The sequence below is a fragment of the Lepeophtheirus salmonis genome, unplaced genomic scaffold (assembly GCF_016086655.4).
Source record: "Lepeophtheirus salmonis unplaced genomic scaffold, UVic_Lsal_1.4 unplaced_contig_11684_pilon, whole genome shotgun sequence".
Classification (NCBI taxonomy): domain Eukaryota; kingdom Metazoa; phylum Arthropoda; class Copepoda; order Siphonostomatoida; family Caligidae; genus Lepeophtheirus; species Lepeophtheirus salmonis.
This window is the reverse complement of record NW_027289679.1, coordinates 1-11375: the sequence shown is the minus strand read 5'-3', so window position 1 is coordinate 11375 and position 11375 is coordinate 1. Positions and strand designations below refer to the sequence as shown.

The 11375-nt window shown below is 29.7% G+C and overlaps 1 long non-coding RNA gene across 1 annotated transcript; it reads right to left on the bottom strand.

The window, feature by feature from the left end:
- Positions 1 to 288: 288 nt before the first annotated feature.
- Positions 289 to 8898, bottom strand: LOC121130755 (uncharacterized). Its single transcript, XR_011784042.1, has 3 exons — positions 8863 to 8898; positions 605 to 844; positions 289 to 541 (listed from the first exon to the last, which is right to left on the bottom strand). It is a non-coding gene; the product is annotated as an uncharacterized lncRNA (long non-coding RNA).
- Positions 8899 to 11375: the final 2477 nt, after the last annotated feature.

Below are 11375 nucleotides of genomic sequence, written 5' to 3'. Positions count from 1 at the left end.
AAAAATCCTATGGTTGATGAAAGGTGATTGGAACTGGGCCTCTGATATCCTTAAATATTATAGATCAGACGCATCAAGACATTTTTAAACTTTTGCATAAGATACTAAAACTTTTAGAATGAGCAGAAAAAAACAAAAAAATCCGAGTAGTTAATGTTTTAAAAGCAAATTTGCTATTAATATTATGTTTGTATTTTATTGACTTTAGATACTTATGTTTTTATGTTTGTATGCTAACCTGGTGAAGAAATTTTTGAACTATAATGTTTAATTTTTTTAAATGCATCGTCACCAGCAAATTTAGGATAGTTCTAATTTTTATAAATTATTTGTTGTCTAAATAAAGGTTTAAACAAAAATTACAAAAGACTATAATACAAATTTTAGGGGTAACAAAAAACGGATAACATAATTTGAGTTGACATTACAGTTTTATGCTTTGTTGCGATTCGATATTTTCATTCATTGTTGGATCACTTGCATTGGGGAACGTCTTTTGCATGGGTATACCGATTTTATCAAGAACCATTTGTTTTTTAAACTATAACAATTACATTGATATAAGTAAGATTTGAAAAAAAAGAGATACGACAAAATAAAATACCTCCTTGTTCATTATTATATAAATAAATGGATTCCAACATACTCCAGACTTTGCAAATTGGACTGGAAATACTGTATAAATAACTGGAACATCTCCTATAAATACTCTGTACATTGAAACGAAAGCATATGGAAACCAACAGACTTGAAAACATAGAACCATTAGTAACACCATTCGATTTATTCTAGCTTTTCTGTCTTGAGCATTCTTTCTTTTTGGAACTCGATGTTCTAACATTGTCTGAAATTGACAATGGTATTAATTATTATTTTCATGCAGATATATCTTTAATTTTTATTATAGAATGGATTTGTGAGTTGTTTAGAGATTCATACTAGTAATTGTGTGGATCAATATTATAGAATTATGAAGATATAAATAATTATCATTAAAATGTATTCATATTATTTTGCATAAATAATTAAAAAGTGGGTGCCTGATAAATTTTATACAACAGTTGTACTTAAGACTGGTTCTCAAATGTGTTTTTGTTTTTAAAAAGAGTTATTTTCCATATTTTGAGATAGCGCATAGCCCCTGAAATATCTAAATTTCATAATTTTTAGATGGTATAACATTTTTACCTGAAAATAATCAAATTAAGTAAAATCAGAGCTTTGAGTAGACAATTACTTTTTTGAACGAGTAAATAATCTTATAAAAGATTAAGCATATCTTTCTTTAAAGCGTTTTTTCTTATAAAATAGTTATATATTAAGTAAAATGTACCTAAATCATTCTTCATTAATTATTACAATATTTCGACCTTACTTAAGTGTATTATAAATCCATATATTGAGGGAAAAAAGTGCAATATGCCCCCAATTTCATGCCTTTTCAGCAACTTCTTCTGTTTGCACAATTTGCAATCCTATATTATTTATTAAAGGTTGTTGTACTGAACAGAGTAGTAGGTATAAATATGATAAGGGGAAGAAGTAAGCAACTTAATTGAAATCCTTTAGACAAGTGTCCACAAGACCGACTACGTCAGGAAAACTAATAATCCTCAAATAATTGAGAGCCTTAGAGGCTCTAGCGTAGGAAAATATAAAGTTGACGTTGAAGGATAACAATGAACTCTTAATATTTTATATTAAGGAATAATACAAAGAGAAAAAATTACTTTGCCAAAGAAATATAAAAGGATTTTATATAAATTGATCATTTCTAAATTTTCATTTGACATTGTCATTCATTTCACAGGTCCAATCACGGATACTTTTTCAGTAAAGAGATTAAATTTTGAAACTAATTTGGCCTCTGATGATTTGTAAATGTATAGTAGAGCTTGGATTTTGAATGAGCAACTTGTCACTTTTACCGAAGAGGAGTACTTTAAGCCTATTACATAGATATTAAATTTAAATCCTGATGACTTCTGCTCGTAGTCCATAAGGAAGAGTAGATTTGAGGAGTGAAAACGAAGGTGTTTTTGTGCCTACAAACAATTAAAACGACTGGGTCCAAATTCAGTACTTATATGGATAGACAGGTACCTAGGTTATTGATGGTTACTTCAACTACGTCGTAATTGGAAAACATTCTTTTGAAGTACTGTTGTCTAAATAATTCATTTGTAGTTTAAATAAGGACTATAAGGAGGGATTTCGGTAAATATATGAAATTGAAGAAGACCTCAAGAACTTTTTGGTCGCAGGGGGAATCGTTTATTTTCGATATAATATGATCTGAGATGTTGCAAAGATCGAGGATAAAGACAGTGGGGTTTCTCCTCCTCTGTCAGACATCAGTGGAGGATGGATTAGCCTTTGGGTGTTATTTAGGCGACTGTATATTTAGTTTAAGATATTTGATTAAGGTAATTTATCAATAATTTAACGAATTCAACAAGAGAATAAAGAACGTGTTTGTTTAACTTATCACCATAGATTCACCCTCTCATATTAATTAAATTCATAGAAATTTACAATAACCACAGCAACTTAGTACTGGGTCGGGCTTTTAGACAGCATTCCCTTGAACGAGTGCAGTGTATTAAGGGACAAAAATCGGCTTCAGAGATGATAGTCTTGGTGGGGTCCCTCACCACCTGCGGAATGAAGACGCCTTTGATCTTCATTACCGAGGGTGTAAAGGGAATCAACATGTCTATCATCCCCCAAATGCTTCTCTGGATCAAGGAACATCACTGGGCAGGGTTATACAGCTTCTATCAGGACGGAGTACATTCACATAATGTAAAGTATGTGCAAGTGTGCCAAAGAACTTTCAAGTACTTTTGGAGCAAGATTATGTTGAACCTTTCTTCCCAAATCACAAAAGTAATGCAAGATTCTCCATAATATGGTTATTCTAGAAGGGGAAATTAATGTGATTTCCTACCGCAGGATCGACAACTTTGGATGCCCCGCCATAGGGTACTCACGGGACAATTTGTCCGGAGACTATTGTACAGCGTGTAAACCAGTTTTGAAGCGTCTGTGAGCTATAGTTGCCGCAAATAGTGACCATGTGGAATGAACTGAACTTATTTTAAAAGGAAATTTCACGCTGATTGCAATGGTGTAAAAAGATGTTCGAGAAATAAACTATTTTGGGAATGTATTGGCTGTTAAATTATCACCAAATTATTGGTCAACCTGTATATGTATATATATAATCAGGATGTTATCATGAATTAGTAATAAAATGTACCTACAGTTATAAATAAATCACAATGGCTCAAGCTTCTTGGGGTTTCATTCTTAGAATCATTACATTCACTTAGTTAAAATATAGAAACACATAACAAAAATTTTGTAATTTTAGATATGATTAAAGTCATGGGTTTGATGCCACCTTTAAATGTAATAATTGAATAATTGTTTAATGAACTTTGGACCATAAAATAACATCGTCATATCGTTAGTTATCTCAAATATAATTAAAAGTCTCAAAAAATTGAACAAGAAAAATGTTTCAATGTAAATTTGCTCAAAAATAAACATGATAGCAAACTCAAATCTTTAATCGGATTCAAAAATCTTAACACCAACTTCCAAAGCACTATATTGACAAGTTGGTTAATGATTATAACAAATGTAAAAATCTCATTAATTTTGTATTTTAATTACTTGTTTATTTGAATAAATGGTAAAGTAATCCTTTGTGATTAATACAACTTTATTAATATAAACCTTGGAAAGAATCACTTCTGGAATGCAGCTCTCTAACTCTTAAAATTGCATACTTCTGTCTTAAAAAATGAAGATAGTTAATTTGGTTGTACACTAAGTATTTATTCATATCTTTTTAACAATATAAAATGTTGAATTTTTAAAATTCCTTTTAATACTCATTTACAATTTAAAAGATTGAGATTGCCGTGAAACTCTGCCTCACAAGTCTATTAACCAAATACAAGGTCATTTTCTTTAGATGGTCAGGTTGAAGCTTAGAAAAACTTATGTAAATATCATTTGTAAAGTGTTATTACATTTAGAGAAAATTATTTTTACTATTTACATAATCATAATTAGATTTATCTAATTATACTAAGTTTCCTCTGAAACATGGAAAAAAAAACTGACAAAGTCCAGGTAGTATATAAATAAATTCAGTTATTTTATTCTTTAAAACATCCATTACATCGATTACTTTAATCATATATTCTATTTAATTAAATAACCATTCTACTAAACAAAATAGACTTCAGTTAAAAAAAAAAAGAGTGCATGTTAAATGTAAAGATTATTTTTGTACAACTGCACCACTAATTATATTTCATTTTCTTAATAATATTAAATGAACACATGAGTATTCTAAACATTAATTGTGAATAGACAAATTAAATTTAAAAGAAATTGAAAAAATAAACGAAATGTAGAAGACATCAACCCATGACAAAATAATGATCTGAATAGACGTAAAGAAATGGAGGACCAGGACAAGGATTGTCAAGTACAAATATATTATAATATGTACATTATACATAGGTATATCCCTATTTATGTACATATTGTATATAAATGTACTTTTGCAGTGCAATTAATATAATAGAAAATATGGACTTTTAGAAGAGTGTCTAAAATTGTGATATTGAGCAAAGTTTATGGATAGAGACGTGAGTAAAAACTACATCGGTGTGTGTGTGAAAAAATATATAATTTATGTTAACAGATTCCTTATTCTAGAGTAGTGATTTTGTTGGAGCCTATATACTTCATAGATATTTCAAGGGCCCTGGGACGGATAGATTATCTAAATGACAAATAATTATTTATTATAAGGTAGGCTTAAGGCTCCACAGGGTACTAATAAATGATGACGAAGTCAAATTTAAATTACTCCGTAGAGTCATTTGGAGCTTAAGTTTTTCTCATTTCATTATGTTTTCAGTCACAATTATATTCTAAAATAATATTAATTTTCACCGTGATACCAGCGTTGTACATCTGCAAGCAAGTCGTGTTAGACGATTAACTGTCCTTAAGGGGTTTGATGTAAAAAAAAGTTTGAACTTATTATTGTACAGAAAAAATATGTTTAATTTTTTCTTTTTCGGTGATCCATTACTCGAATCAAAGCCAACAAGAAAACCTACATACATTTATAGACAGAAAAGGCAGTGATCGGGGTACACCTTTTTATACTTGAAAGTAACAATAAAATGCATTGCCGTTATAGCCATTGTCTAACACTTTGATACGACTTGTCCACGGATACATTTTGCCAGTGTCATAGTTACTCAACACTTTGGATAAAACAAAAATTGAAATCAATTATGAACTAAATTTGATGTTGTTCTACTCCCGAATTAAGTATTTTCTATCTTTATTCGACAGTGACAGAGTAATTTGAACTTTTCACGTAAATTCCTTTCTTTTTGTATTTAAATTTTTGGTATTCTATGAAGAATTGCAAATTGATTGAATAGAAGGCGTTCTATTGGCTATTATTGTTCATCAAAAAGTATCTATGTAAAAAAAAAAAAAAAAGACTAAGCGAAATGACAACATAGATAAAATTTTATAACACAAAATTATGACATTGTTTTGCTTTTTTAAATACCTACCGATATTACTAATGATTCTAACCGTTTGTGTGGGGGGAGTGTAATGCAAATTCCCAACTAAAATTTGATTATTATTTTACACAGTCTGGGAGAATTTTTATTTAAGTATCTACTTATGCATACATAGGTACAAGTGTTGAGACTACTATTATGTCCAGCCTTATTTAAGACTGAATACTTCAATTTTTTCCAGTTCAGTTCAGACCCACAAGTTTGGTACTTAATTATGTCACTCAACTTTACTACTCATTTAAATCAGTTCTAGAATGGACAATCCTTAGCACAACACAGTTTTAAGGATCGATCCCAAAGACTGATAGGGTTGGTCATACGAATGGAGTAAACTAAACCGAATAAATAAGGACCGACATATCACTAGTTGAGACTCTGTCCAACCCATTTTCTTCCCGTTTCGTTCTTAAAGTGATTTTTTTTAGACCCGTATTTTGGTCCAGACTGTTGTTCGAAACCGTGGACCGATTTTTTTTTTTGTGAAAAAGTCATACATAACTTTTTTTCTCAATTTTTCCGAACCACTGCGAAGAATCCCTCACAACAAATTTTTGCAAAACAAATCATAAATATGTCAACAATATTAATTGACCAATAACCGTATCTTTCTCAAGTCAAAAATTAGGAAGATCTTTTAACTGAAAAATCTGTGCTAAATTTATTCAAATATTATCTATTGTTTGATTTTTGTATCAATTTACTATAGCATCAACGTCATTAAAATTTGTAAAATAACATCTAATAACTTTTTGGTCTATAAGTCTTCATTTATTTGGAAGGACCGATCAGGACCAAATCAGAAAAATTATATAATAATATTTAATGCTGTTCAAGAAAATAGGTTGAGTTAATTGTAACGAAATGAAAAAAAAATATCTATCTAGATAATAAATGCGAATGTCTGTGTGTATGTATGTCCCTCAATAATGGCTGAAATGATGATTGGGGTTTCCTAATTAAATTATTGTAAGTTCTTATTACTCGAAAAACAGTTCTAGTAACATTTTGTTTGTCCTTTAGATAATGACATCCTTAAAATAGCATTTTTTAGTACTCCAACCATACAACCTGAGGACTGGGTATATTTTGTATATTAGAAGGGTATTTTGATGTTCAGGGAAGCGGAAGAATTTAACCTGCCACAGGGATCAACAGCCCACATTCCGTGGGTGGGAGTGTATTATAGTCTATTAAAGGGGTTCTTGGTGCTTAGAAATACGGCGGCGGTGGTGCAGTTTAAACTGTCTTGAAACCCAGTACTTCACCTGCACAACTTGAAAGCCAGGTATTTCGGAATATTATAAGTTTTTTTTTTTTTATGCTCGGGGAAGCACTGTGAGATTATCTATATAATCCCAATATATTACTATAATCTTACTTATAAAACAAACATGGGAATAATTCTTAAATTTTACAAGTTATATATATATATATATATACACAAGAGTTCCCATTTAAGAAAAATGTTATAATGTCCCTGGCAACGGTGGACAAACTTTCTGTAGTTACTTATTTAACAAAAAAATCCAATTAATTATATTTACTTTTGAACATTTTTTCGCAACATTACATTATTTCAAATCTTGAATTTTGTTGTATAATGTGTTTAGATTTACTTTTTCAAATACGTATCAATGTAGCAAAAAAATTATTAATTTACTAGATATTTTTATGAATTGACACTTTTTGTTAACATAAAAAGAGCATAAAAATCATGAACCTTTCATATTTTTGCAATTTTTTTTTTGATTTGATATTAAATTTTATTTTCATCTACGAGTGTAAAGATTTTTACCACAAGATAAGACTCAGAATATACTGTAACAAAAAAATAATAATGAGGCTGTCAAGGCCAAACCTATGCATAATGAAGGTTTTAATAGTATTTTCGTGTTTCTACGGATTAAATAACAATTTTAATGAAAGTCTCACTCGGTGTGCGCTCAAAGACCAGAATTTTTATTGAATAGTGCTATGAACTGCGTTTAAGAGTATAGTTACGATTCAGAGCTATATTTCTACGTGAAATAACTATAAATATAGGAAATCATGAAAGGTAATAATAATTGATAAATTGTATCATAATAATGACATATATTTATAGAGATTTTTTTTGTTTTACTCGTCCTACAAAAATCCTGTTCTTAGTCATTGTTATTCTATTTTTATTTTTTTGATCAAGGTTGCGTAAAAACATTAAAGCATTGTAAAATAATATATTTAGTAAGTTGTCTTGAATAGAGCTCCTATAAATCGTGTCTAATCATACAAAAATCAAGAAAAATGAAAGATTATAATTAGAAACCAATATTGTTTACTTGTGTTTATAACAAAGGTACAACTAAGAAAAATAATCCGAATTATTACTTAAAAATATTTGCCCAAAAAAGAAATTGATTTGGATTGATATTTTTCCGTTACCCTTCAAATTTTTATGGAATATTTAATAAATAAACAAAAAAAGATTTCATGAAAATCTCTGAGAATAATAATGGGATAATGTAGCTCAATGGGCAGCATGCTCTGGAGAAATTGAACATTCTTGAACATGGTAGTTCCTAGAGAAGGAAATATACTTATGAATATGGACTTAAAAGACAGTTCCGAGGTCAGATTGAGTAAATATAAATGCAACTACATCCCACCAATTCAAGGAACATTAAAAAATAACTTAAATAAGTCGATAAATTACATAAATTTAATCAATAAATACTAATAAAGTACATTGGATAAGAAGCATATTAAAACCTACATTAATATTAATGTCTCGAAAGTATTAATTACTTATTAAAATTATTCAAGTAATTTAGCTAGTTATAGATAATTTTAAATCATTTTCATGCAACTTAAAAATCTAGAAGGACACCCATTTATTATTGTCGTCTTTTATACAATCAAAAAAGTTAAAAATACGAATGAAGTCACATACACAATTGCTTCTATTCGCTATAGGACAGCAAAATTTGCGGAAAGCGAGTTTGAGTAATATTAAGCTAAAATTGTCAGCCTTCCAACTTGGAGGTTTTTTGTAAAAAATATTTGTTAAACATGAAAACAACTTTTAGTTCAACTGGACCGAACTGAACTGGTTTTTTAGTTTTAGATTAGATCGTCAAAACTTTACCAAAATGGGACTGTTAAAATGCTAGTGGAAATAAATTATGATCAATGAATGATTTTTTTTTTTTTAATATCATAAATTAAATTTTTGAGAAACAAATCTTCTAACCTTTTTCATACAACAAATGATACTGAAAGACGTGTATGAAAATGAAGGAAGGAATTATGAAATCCACAGTTAGAATATAGACCAAATACATCAGGTATTTTTCATCCTCCCATGATGGGGCGCATCTAGAAATAAAAAAAATATATTTTATAATATGCAAATAATATAAATTCAATAAAATGTTTATTAAAAGTTTTGATTTAAAAAAAAAAAAAAAAAAAATTGTCAAGAGCTGTTTGTACTCCTACTTCACATGCCTTTTTTAGTGACATAAATTGTCGAATAAAAATTTACAAAAAATGTCATATTTTGTAATTAGAGATAATAATTCATTCATAACGTATTACAGTTAAACCTGGTCTAACAGTCATCTGAATTAAACATTTCACTGCATTAAGGTCATAACAATTTACCACACCCAGGAAGTTCATAAAATAAAAAACTGTATTAAGCGCGTCCCTGCAATCCCAAGCCACTGGTGACACAAATTATTATCTAAGTACTGATAGGTTTACTACATTAAAATTGCTTTTAACATTCACTTTTTAAAACTTACATTGACTATTGAGTATAAAACAAAGATAGAGTGACTGGATATATACTTACATAGTCTTTCTTGACAAATTAATAAATAAAAAATGTAATCATGTATGTGCGATCTTCAACAAAAGATTTATGTTTACATGTTTTCTGAGAGCTAACATAAAATAATTACACTCCGTCTAGTTTAAATATTAAAAGTGTGAGCTTCCTTCATTGGTATACAATCCTGAATACCCACTCGAACGAATTTCAAACCGAGAATTCCCCTTTCAAAAAACAAGATCACTCAAGATATGGCAATGTGCGTCCATCTTAGTTCGAGCAAGGTAATCTTGAAACATAGGATCGTACAAGGGAAGTCATTTTTTAAAAATTCACAATATATCAAAAGGGTCAAATAGTTGAACATTGTTATCTCCATTCTCCCTACTTACATAATTAGAGACTTTTGTAATTAGTAATTTTGATAACCTTAAAGATAATATTTTGAAGTACAGCATTTTTTCATTCAATGATAGTTGTAAGAACACTCCTGACCTCCTCTTAGATGGGTCAATACTAGCTGAGAAGATGATTACCCTTCTAAACAGTCTTTTCGATCCTACATTAATCCCTAATTTGAAAGACACGCTTACAAAAGAGATCATGATAAGATCAGTACCCATTTCTCTCATGGAAGTAGCACGATCCCATCCCAAATTAGGTCGAGAAGATTTTAGCGATGGGTTAAAATACTCGGCTAAATCTGTTTCAATTTCAAATTTAGATGTCAATTAAAACCAAGGTACAACGCATCATGAAAATCAAACTTCAGTATTTCTTAAAAGGAAAATATACAAAGACGAAAAAAAGAATAAAAAGGCTTGCATGCAACATATCAGCTATGGCATGGAAGCCAACACCTGTGTTGAGACCCTCATTATCTTTTTTTTAACTTCCTCTCAAAAATTAATCAGTCCTCAGCTTTAAAGAGCTGATATAGCAAATTAAAAAAATTACTTGTTCTATATAGAATATAATCTATTTAAAATCCACTTCCTTGTCGATTCGGAAGTTTTTGTTTCTTTTATCTTTAATAACTCTACTCCTTATACTGTTAAATCTCCTGGGGCTTATGGAGGCCAAAGTATAATCCCTAACGGAACTGATTTTTTAATTTTACGCTTTAATTTTTTTAATTTTATATTCTTGACAAAGGATAGTACATTCTCTCCATATTTTCATAACACCAAAAATTTCGTATTGATTTAAGTAAGAAAAGCTTATTTAAAAGTTGAGAATATTTTTCAAATATATTCTAATTATAGCCACCTCACCCCCTTCTTCTTCTTATTGCAAGAGAGCACGCGTTTGAGTCCTTCCCTTTTCTCAGATTTTGGCTTACGTGTTCCCACCAAGAATTTAGTGGCTCAATGACAGTATTGTCCAAGGAACTGTGTTTCTTTTCTTTTTTTAATTTAGGAGACTCAGCGGTCTTAAATTATTTTTCTTAAATCGATATTACTGGGCTATTAAAATCCAAATTGATTCAACCACATTCTTCTTCGCTTTCGTTTACAATTAATGTCGTATAAAATAACTCCAGAGGTCATCGTCTATCTGAAGACTTCCGACAACTTAATCGAATGATGGAACTCACTCTATAATATGAGATACTTCTCCTAAAATCCGGGAGGATCTAAAATTTGTAGTAAATTGGATTATGCAAGGCCCACCGGATTCTGTGCTTATAACTCCATTTTTTTACAAAATATACAAATTATGACTTGGATAGTGAAGTCGTAACAATGGATTCGTGATATTGGTGTTTCCCTGTATCATTTATATTCATTATTTTTAGTATGCCTCCTTTTTGATATTTTTGTCGTTTTTCTTATTATGTACACGAGCGAGTTGCAATTCTTTATATATAAATATATATATTACTCAGCCGTTTGTGTGTGTTTGAAGGTGGCATTGCAGAAGCTTGC